Genomic DNA, 10117 nt, shown 5'->3' with positions numbered 1-10117 from the left:
CCTGGCAATCCTAGCTGAAATTCTCCCCACAGAGCAGGAGACCTGGTGGTCCCTGGTCAGTCTGAGAGACAGTGACCAGCCATTCAGCCGCCTAGGAAGATTCAGGGCAGGGAGAATATTTGAACCCCACCCTCTCCTGCATCCACCCCCAAAGTCCCCAGGTGTTTCCCAACACAGACCCGGTAACCCTATTCCATCTGTTTTTAAAGGCACTTGAAATGGCATGCATTAATTTAAAATATTTCTGCAGCACATTTCTCCTGACCAACAGGAGCAGTTTACATCAAAGTTTTAAAAATAAATTTTAAAAGCTCACATCAACATAGAATAGCCAGCTCTGACTCAGGAAAATCTGGGGCCTTTGGGGGCAGAACCAGGAGACTTTGGGGGTGGACCGGGAGCAAAGCTGTGACAAGCATGATTGAACTCTGAAGGTAGTTCTGGCCATCACATTTATAAATGCCTTCCCTCTATTGGAAATAATATAGGATGGAGGTACCTTATTTTGGGGCTCATAGAACTGAACCCCCTGGCCCGGTCTTTTTGAAGCTCAGGGGATGTTTTGAGGAGAGGCACAATCAGGCCCGGCTGTGGGGCGCATAGTGCCCCCGGCAGACCAACTGCCCATGCCACCCCCCCCCCCCAAGGCACCCCTGTATTACTCCCCGCGGCGGCGCAACGCACCGCACCGCCTTGCTCCCCCCACCCCCTCACCGCCGCGTTTACAGGAGCGATGTGATCCTCCTATTTCCGTGCGTCGGGGCTTCCTGCTGCTATTGAAAACGACCGCCGAAACATCGCTCCTCCTCACGCACCCCTCAAACTCTGCGCACACGCACACGCCCCGCGGCGCTTACAGGAGCGATGCGATCCTCCCGCTTCTGCGTTTCGGCGGTCGTTCTCTTAGTAGCAAGCAGCAGGAAGGGGCTTCGAAGCCCCTTCCTGCTGCTTGCTGCTAAAAGAACTCCTGCCGAAGTGGGAAAGCAGGAAGATTGCGTCGCTCCTGTAAGCGCCGGTGGGGGGGGGGGGGGTGGCCTCTGGGAAGCACACGGGGGAGGAGGACCCCAGCGGGCGGGCGGGAAGCTACTGGGGGCGGGAAGGGGGGAAGTGCGGCGGAAGGTAAGGGAGTGGGCTGGTGGTGGCGACAGCGGTTGGGGGAGGCAAACTACGTGGTTGTCTTGGGCATCGGGAGGGGGGAGCCCAATTTGGTGCCCCTGGCCTTCCCAGCGCCCTAGGCAACCGCCTAGTTTGCGTAGTGGAAGAGCCGACCCTGGGCACAATATACTACGCTAAAAATCTGGTGGTTCTACCTCAAAAACAGCTCCCTCAGAGCCTCAGATACCTATGGATTGATTCTCCATTATACCCTATGGGGACCAATTTCCATTGGGTATATAATGGAGAGCCCAGCAGACATTTCCCTCCACCACCACCCCCGTCACTTTCTGATAACCCTGAAGTGCAGGGAGGGCCTCCACACTGGGTGATCCCCTGCCCCCACCTGGGGATTGCCAACCCTAACATAGAACAAAGTTGGAGATCAGCAGCACCTTTAAGGCCAATAAAGTTTTATTCAAAATGTGAGCTTTTGTGTGCATGCACACTTTGTCTGACAACGAAATGGGGTACAGTGAACAGAGCTATATACAGCTGGTGGGCAGTGGTTAAGCATGCAAAATAGTACAAAGTTAGAATCGAGTGGCAAAATAGTGAAATCAACAAACTGAAATAATAGCAAGTTTGGTCTATTGTGGTCTGTTCTTTCAATTTCACTATTTTGCCACTGGATTCGAACTTTGTACTATTTTGCATGCTTAACCACCGCCCACCAACTGTATGTAACACTGCTAGCTGTACCTCATTTTGTCGTCTGTTGAAGCGTGCATGCCAACAAAAACTTACATGCTGAATAAAACTTGGTTGGTCTTCAAGGTGCTACTGGACTCCAACTTTGTTCTACTGCTTCAGAGCAACACAGCTGCCCATCTGGATCTCTCACATCAACATAGATACAAATAAAAGGAAACAGACCACAACCTCCACAAACATGCTTGGTTCTTCCATCCACCTTTTACACAATAACCCTGAGAGGTGGGTCAGGCTGAAAGAGCATGACTGGCCCAAAGTCACTCAGCAAGCTTCCATAGCAGAATGGGGATTTGAACCTGGGCCTTTGAGACCTTAGCTGAACACTCTAGCCACTACACCACACTGGTTGTCATAGATTCATGTGTTTCATTTCAGTCCTTCTAATTTCCCTGTACTTAATTCATATATTTCTTTCATCATAATAGTTATGCCCTTTTGTTCCTCCTGGGAAAAGGGGGCATACATATATGATCTATCTATCTATCTATCTATCTATCTATCTATCTATCTATCTATCTATCTATCTATCTATCTATCTATCTATCTATCTATCTATCTATCTATCTCTGCCTGCCATCCATCCATCCACATAAAATGTTGTCCTGCCAAGAGGAATGGCCTACCATTTCATCATCATTCCAGAGTAAATTGAACAGAAAAATCTTTCAGAGGTAGGCTTTTTCCCATGGGGGTGAGCTTGTGTGATTTCCCAGTTGCTGCTGCAGGTGCAGGCACAGCTCAAAGCAATGGCATTTCTCTGCATTTTTCCTGTCCCAGCCCCCCACCAAATCCATTCTGTCCCTGTGCCATGGCGGTTTTTTCATAATCTGCCACATGTATCATTATAGCGTTATAACAAACTGCCTGTTAGGGTCTCTGAATTCCCAGCTTTCTTTCTTTCTTTCTTTCTTTCTTTCTTTCTTTCTTTCTTTCTTTCTTTCTTTCTTTCTTTCTTTCTTTCTTTCTTTCTTTCTTTCTTTCTTTCTTTCTTTCTTTCTTGTAAGTCTCTAACCCCATTTGTTGCAGACAGAGCATTTTTTTAAAGCAGGAATGCACAGGAATGCAGTTCCAGCTGGCTTGGCATCAGGGGGTATGGCCTAATATGCAAATGAGTTCCTGCTGGTTGCAGATAATATCTTCATAGAACTAGATGCTTTTTTAATTTTCTTTTTTAAAAATGAATGCTATGAAGTTAGAGAACTTGCAGAATAGAATGCTATAACAATACATAAATTGCTGGAAGGGATTAAGTCCTCCAGTCTCTCTCTCTCGTCTTGACTTCGCGAACGAAGATTTAAGAAGGATGCAGTAGTCCACGTTTGCTGCAGGCTCGCTGGTGGCTGACAAGACCAATGCGGGACAGGCAGATCCAGCCACAGTGGCTGAAGGGAAAAGTCTGATTTGGGGTTGATGCTGTAGCAGTGCGATTCTTCCTCAATCTCCTTTTGTCCTCAAGACCAGCTATGCGTGTGCTCACAAAGGAAGAGACAGCCTGGTGGATGGTGTGCCTCCATGCCTTGTGATCTGAGGCTAGGTCAGACCACTGGTGATGGTTGATGTGACAGGTGCCAAGGGATTTCTTCAAGGAGTCCTTGTACCTCTTCTTTGGTGCCCCTCTATTTCGATGGCTGGTGGAAAGTTCACCATACAGAGCAATCTTGGGAAGGTGGTGGTTTTCCATCCTAGAAATATGCCCTGCCCTGAAGCTGCGTCTTCAACAGCAGTGCCTCGATGCTTGTAACCTCCGCCCTCTTGAGGACTTCAGTGTTGGTCACAAAGTCACTCCAGTGGATGTTGAGGATGGTGCGAAGGCAGCGCTGATGAAAGCGCTCAAGGAGTCGCAGGTGATGACGGTATAAAACCCACGATTCGGAGCCGTAGATGAGGGTTGTCATCACAACCGCTTTGTAAACATTGATCTTTGTGCCTTTTTTCAGATACTTGTTGCTCCACACTCTTTTGTGCAGTCGGCCAAATGCACGGTTTGCCTTTGCCAGCCTGTTGTCAATCTCCTTGTCGATCTTGGCATCTGAGGAAATGATGCACCCCAGGTAGCTGAACTGCTGGACTGTCTTCAGAACTGATTCACCCACAGTGATGCAGGGAGGGTGATAATCTTCCTGGGGTGCAGGCTGGTGGAGAACTTCTGTCTTCTTCAGACTAACTTCTAGGCTGAATAGCTTGGCAGCCTCTGCAAAGCGGGACGTCATATGCTGCAGAGCTGATACCGAGTGGGAGACGAGTGCAGCATCATCAGCAAACAGTAGCTCTCGGATAAGTTTTTCCATTGTCTTGGAGTGAGCCTTTAGTCGCCTCAGGTTGAACAGGCTGCCATCGGTGCGATAGCGGATGTAGACACCATCGTCATCATCTAGATCTACTGCGGCTCTTTGAAGCATCATGCTAAAGAAGATTGTAAAGAGAGTTGGCGTGAGAACGCAGCCTTGCTTTACACCTGTGCCTATTGGGAAGGGCTCCGAGAGGTCGTTGCAGTGTCTGACTTGGCCTCGCTGGTCTTCATGTAGCTGGACGATCATGCTGAGGAACTTTGGGGGACATCCTAAACGTTCCAAGATTTGCCACAGGCCTTTCCTGCTAACGGTATCGAAAGCTTTGGTAAGGTCGACAAAAGTCACATATAGACCCTTGTTCTGTTCCCTGCATTTCTCTTGGAGCTGCCTGAGAACAAATACCATGTCGGTGGTACTCCTGTTAGCTCTGAAGCCGCACTGGCTCTCTGGGAGGAGTTCTTCTGCAATGGTGGGCACCAGTCTGTTCAGGAGTATTCTGGCAAGGATTTTGCCTGGGATGGAGAGGGATTAATTGCTGGAAGGGATTAAGTCCTCCAGTAGTAGGGGAGGAAATGGCTGCTGGAGGGCAAATGGTGCTGTTGTGGGCAGGACTGGCCAGATCTGGTCTTTCCAGTTCACATAGTACCCAGTTTTGCTACCCAGCTTTTCTCCCTCAAAACATCTTATCCAAGTGGGTTCAGGAAAGGCTGGGGAAAAACAGGAAATACACAAAAGCAACACAATGCTGTGAGTAAGCAGTAGGAAAAACACACTTCTTAAGGGAGGGCAAACAACATTTGTAAGTGATCTCACTAGGATTGCCAACCTCCAGGTAGGGCCTGGAGATCTCTAATAGTTAGAACTGATTTCCAGGCTACAGAGATCAGTTCCCATGGAGAAAATGGATGCTTTGGAGCATGGACTCTAAGGACAGTTTGGTGTAGTGGTTACATGAACGGACTCTAATCTGGGAGAACTGGGTTTGGTTCCCCACTTCTCCACATGCACCTGCTGGGTCAGTCACAGTTCTCAAAAGAGCTGTTCTCTCAGGAGCTGTTCTTGAAAGAGTTCTCTCAGCCTCATCTACCTCACAGGGTGTCTGTTGAGGGGAAGGGAGGGGAAAGGAGATTAAGCCCCTCTGAGACTCCGAGTGAAGGGTGGGATATAAACTCAATATCTTTTTCCTCTTCGTTATACCTTGCTGAGTTCCCTCCCATCCCCAAGGCCTGCCCTCCTTAGGCTTCCCCTCACCCGCCCACCCACCCACACAAACACAAATGTTCAGGTATTTCTCAACCCAGAGCTGTCTACTGGACTTCAATCTCTGAGGGCATAGCTATACAAGATTTGCTATACAGACTGTTATACAAGATTTGTGATGGGAAACAAGCTGGGGATCCCCAACCAGATTTACAGTCATAAGTCAGACCCATCTTTAAAAGATCCCTGAAGCCTGATTCTGCTGCAGAATGAGAGGACGGGCTTCGGCTTTCCTGCCCACACCATGTTTGTGAGCGGAAATGGGCATGGATGGGGGTGGGGTGGGGGGTTGTTCAGGAAAATGACATTTTAAACAGGCCCAATGTCAGCTCCATGTAATTTTTCCAATCTGTGCTTTCCTGGGATGTCACCCAGAAGTGTTAAGTTGGAGGGTTCTGAATGTAACTGAGGTGAGGAAGGACTGCAAGTTATCACTAAAGCTTTTTCTCTAGCACCCTCTAGGATACAAAGTTTCACAAAGAAAGCAATACTGCTGCTGGGAGTTACAGCGCCAAATTTTGATGTTTTAATCAATCCAAAGTTTGTTGGTGGTGTTTGCCCGGGTCACACATTCCCTCCCTTCTCCTCTTGCATGGACCACTAAGACGGCAGATGAAACTAACTCCAATTTAATTTGTTGGAATTAATTGCAGTTAACAATTCCAGCCTCTGAGAAGGAAATGAACCCCAATTGGTTGAGATATCCATATTCAGACAGCACACCAAATCAAAATTTAGTTGAAGACTTCAGTCATCCATCTTGGCATACCATTTGACGGATGGAGAAAAACTAGGAGAGGGATAAGGAAATATAGAGTTCAGCTCTGCCATTTTCTGGGACTGCCACTGAGAAAGCCTTCTCTAGTGTACCCACCAGCTGAACTTCTTTGGGACAGTCAAGAAAACCTCTCTCTGTGTTCTTAGTTACCAGGTAAGATATGGGAACAGACAGTCCTTCAGATACCCTGGTCCCACACCATGTAGAAGAAAAAGACGACTGCAGATTTATACCCCATCTTTCTCTCTGAATCAGAGACTCAGAGCGGCTTACAATCTCCTATATCTTCTTCCCCACAACAGACACCCCTATGAGGTGGGTGGGGCTGAGAGGGCTCTCACAGCAGCTGCCCTTTCAAGGACAACTCCTGCGATAGGTATGATTAACCCAAGGCCATTCCAGCAGCTGTAAGTGGAGGAGTGGGGAATCAAACCCGGTTCTTCCATATAAGAGTCCGGGTTTGATTCCCCACAAGAGCCAGTTTGGTGTAGTGGTTAAGTGTGTGGACTCTTATCTGGGAGAACTGGGTTTGATTCCCCACTCCTCCACTTACAGTTGCTGGAATGGCCTTGGGTTAGCCATAGCTATTGCAGGAGTTGTCCTTGAAAGGGCCTCTCAGCTCCACCCACCTCACAGGGTGTCTATTGTGGGGGGAGAAGATATAGGAGATAGTAAGCTGCTCTGAGTCTCTGATTCAGAGAAAAGGGTGGGGTATACATCTGCTATCTTCTTCTTCTTCACTACACTAAACTGGCTCTCAGGGCTTTAAAGGGCAAAACCAACACTTTGAATGAGGCTTGGGAGCCAATAAGACACCAGTGTAATTATTGTAATATTGGAGTCATATGATGCTGGTAACGGTCTCCAACCAGTGGTCTTGCCACAGCTTCCAAACGCTCTTCTAGAATTGCTCCAAATAGAAGGCCTTTAGAAGGATGCATCTAGCCATGGGCTGACTCCCAGCTCCTCCTGGGCTGTTCAGGCTGCTCACAAGCAGTGTTCCCTCTGTTAAGCTAGTTCAGAGAAAGAGAAAGAACTACTTTTCTCCCTTTCTCACAATACAAGAACTCGTGGGCATTCGATGAAATTGCTGAGCAGACAGGTTAAGACGGATAAAAGGAAGTACTTCTTCACCCAAAGGGTGATTAACATGTGGAATTCACTGCCACAGGAGGTGGTGGCGGCCACAAGTATAGCCACCTTCAAGATGGGTTTAGATAAAAATATGGAGCACAGGTCCATCAGTGGCTATTAGCCACAGTGTATGTGTGTATATAACATTTTTTGCCACTGTGTGACACAGAGTGTTGGACTTGATGGGCCGCTGGCCTGATCCAACATGGCTTCTCTTATGTTCTTATGTTCTAACCTCTGGCTCAAGCATTTTTGTCTTAGCTCAGGAAAATGGCCCTGGAGCAAACTAATGTATGCAGTAGCTCACAACTTTAATGCCAGTAGCTCCCAAAGTAGAATTTTTGCTCACAATGACTGCACAGCTTGGAGGGAGTATTGCTCACAAGTATTGGTCATCATTTTCCTGGAGGCCAGGAGTCAACATTGTCAGGCAATCATCGTGCTGTAAATGGGTCATGAAAACAGAGATTTGGGAGAGGACATGAAGCAGAAGGAGAAGCTGTCAAGCATTTCCAAAGTAAGCTAGGTTGACCAATCCTTATTTATGGGGAGAGGGGATTTTACTGAAATTAATGTCAATTCTATCCAAGTGAACATGTACATCTGAGGGAGGGAGGGTTGATTCTCAAAAGCCTGTGCTGGAAAATAGTGATGTTCATGTAATCCCAAGCTAGGAATGTAATGAGCTAGGAAGGGGTGGAGCCTCTAAATGCAGAATGGGTGGGAAGCAAGACTGCTCTGCTGGGGAATTTGAACCCTAATCATAGGCTCTCAACACCTTAAGACGGGCCGAACTACAGTTTGGGACCAACGTGTGGCTCTTTCATTCATGTCATGTGGTGCTCAAAGCCCCCACTGCCCCATTAGTCAGCTTGGAGAAGACATTTCTCTCTTTAAATCACTTTGCCAAGCCAAGCCAGCCAACAGCTTGGAGAATGCACTTAAAAGTCAAAGTTGCTTTCTTTCTATTTCTCCCTCCCTCTATTTGCTTTCTTTCAACCTTCCTTCTACCCTTCCTTCTGACTCTCAAACATTTGATGTTCATGTCTTGCAGCCAGGGCCGGCCCTAGGGACCACAGTGCCCCAGGCAACCTTGTCACCCGCCCCCCCCCGCCCCCACTCCCCCTGCTGCCCCTTCACAGCCCTGCGGCAGGGAGAAGCACAGCAAAGGGGAAGATAGCAGTGATCGAGGTGACGAACGAGGTGGGGAGAAGCGGCGGCAATTTGGGGAGGGAGGGGAAGGAATTTTTTTAAACAAAAGGTGGGGGCGCCCAATTTTTCACCCCTCCAGGGCCAGCACCCTAGACAAGCGCCTAGTTTGCCTAATGGAAGAGCCCGCCCTGCTTGCAGCTCTCAAACATCTGACATTTATTCTTTGTGGCTCTTATGTTAAGCAAATTTGGCCACCCCCGCCTTAAGAGATATGTTAGAATCATAGAATAAGAATTGAAAGGGACCTCTAGGGTCATCTAGCCCAATCCCCTGCACAATGCAGGAAATTCACAATACCTCCCCCTAAATTCACAGGATCCACATTGCTGTCAGATGGACATCTAGCCTCTGTTTAAAAACATTCAAGGAAGGAGAGCCCACCACCTCCCGAGGAAGCCTGTTCTACTGAGGAACCACTCTGACTGTCAGAAAGTTCTTCCTAATGTTGAGCATTTAATTTCAACCCATTGGTTCTGGTCCTACCTTTTGGGGGCACAGAAAACAGTTCCACACCATCCTCGATATGACAGCCCTTCAAGGACTTGAAGATGGTGTTATTTAATGGGAACTTAATTTGAGACCCTCATTGTGGAAGCCTGTGCACAGAGTGCTCAGCTGGAGACATCTTGGCCCACCAAGATGGAAAATATGGCCTTTGGGGGTGGCAAGCTGTGAAGGAGGGAGAAGTTAATTGTGTGGACTTTAAAAGCATACTGTCCTGTTGTGTCACTAAGATCTGTGTTTTGCTACATGGTATGATGTTAAGTGAAAAGTAACAATGTTTTATTCCCTTTGAATTACTGCAAGATTCATTCCAAGTTCTGCCCCACAGAACCCATAAACCTAGGTTACACTCAAACCTGCAGCCTTTTACATTTTTCCACCTAAGTGGCCACTCCTTCCTGTAACGATTTCATAGGCCTTGTACAGATGCCCTGTCATAACGGTGAGCCTTTAGCAGTTTGAACAACTCCGTTCAGCCTGACCTCATCAGGGTTGCCAACCTTTAGATGAAGCCTAGAGATCTCCTGGAATTATAATTGGTCGACAGACTGCAGCTCCCTAGGAGGAAATGCCTGCTTTGAGGATGGATGCTGCAGCATTATAGCTTCTTGGAGTCCCTGCCCTCCGGAGCTCTACCGCCAAATCTCCAGGAATTTCACAGCCCAGAGGAACCAGCAACCCTAAGGGAGGACACCAAGGAAAACTATGAGGGCTGCTATAAGCTGGTTGTGACTGGATGGCACATTCTTGCCTCCTGTAGTTCATAAAATAGAAGGTACTTTTTTTGAAGCTGAGTCATCTGCCCTCCACACAGGTTGGGTTGCAGATCCCAAATAAGGCATTTTTCACTTTAGTAAAAAATAAACCCATAAAGGCTTGCGAAGTTGCAGCTTGGGTCTGCAGAGTACCGTTCCATCCGTGTGACCGCGCTCCACCCCCCCACTCCACGGTGGTCGCCTTTACTTCCCCACCCATCAATATGTCACAACAAAAGAAAAATTGTAACTTTCAACACCACCACCCCCCCCGCCTCATCAGCGCTCTATCAGCAGCCACACCCAGCTCAGGC

Source organism: Heteronotia binoei, chromosome 5 (assembly GCF_032191835.1).
Source record: "Heteronotia binoei isolate CCM8104 ecotype False Entrance Well chromosome 5, APGP_CSIRO_Hbin_v1, whole genome shotgun sequence".
Lineage (NCBI taxonomy): Eukaryota > Metazoa > Chordata > Lepidosauria > Squamata > Gekkonidae > Heteronotia > Heteronotia binoei.
Note: the sequence above shows the minus strand (reverse complement) of the source record.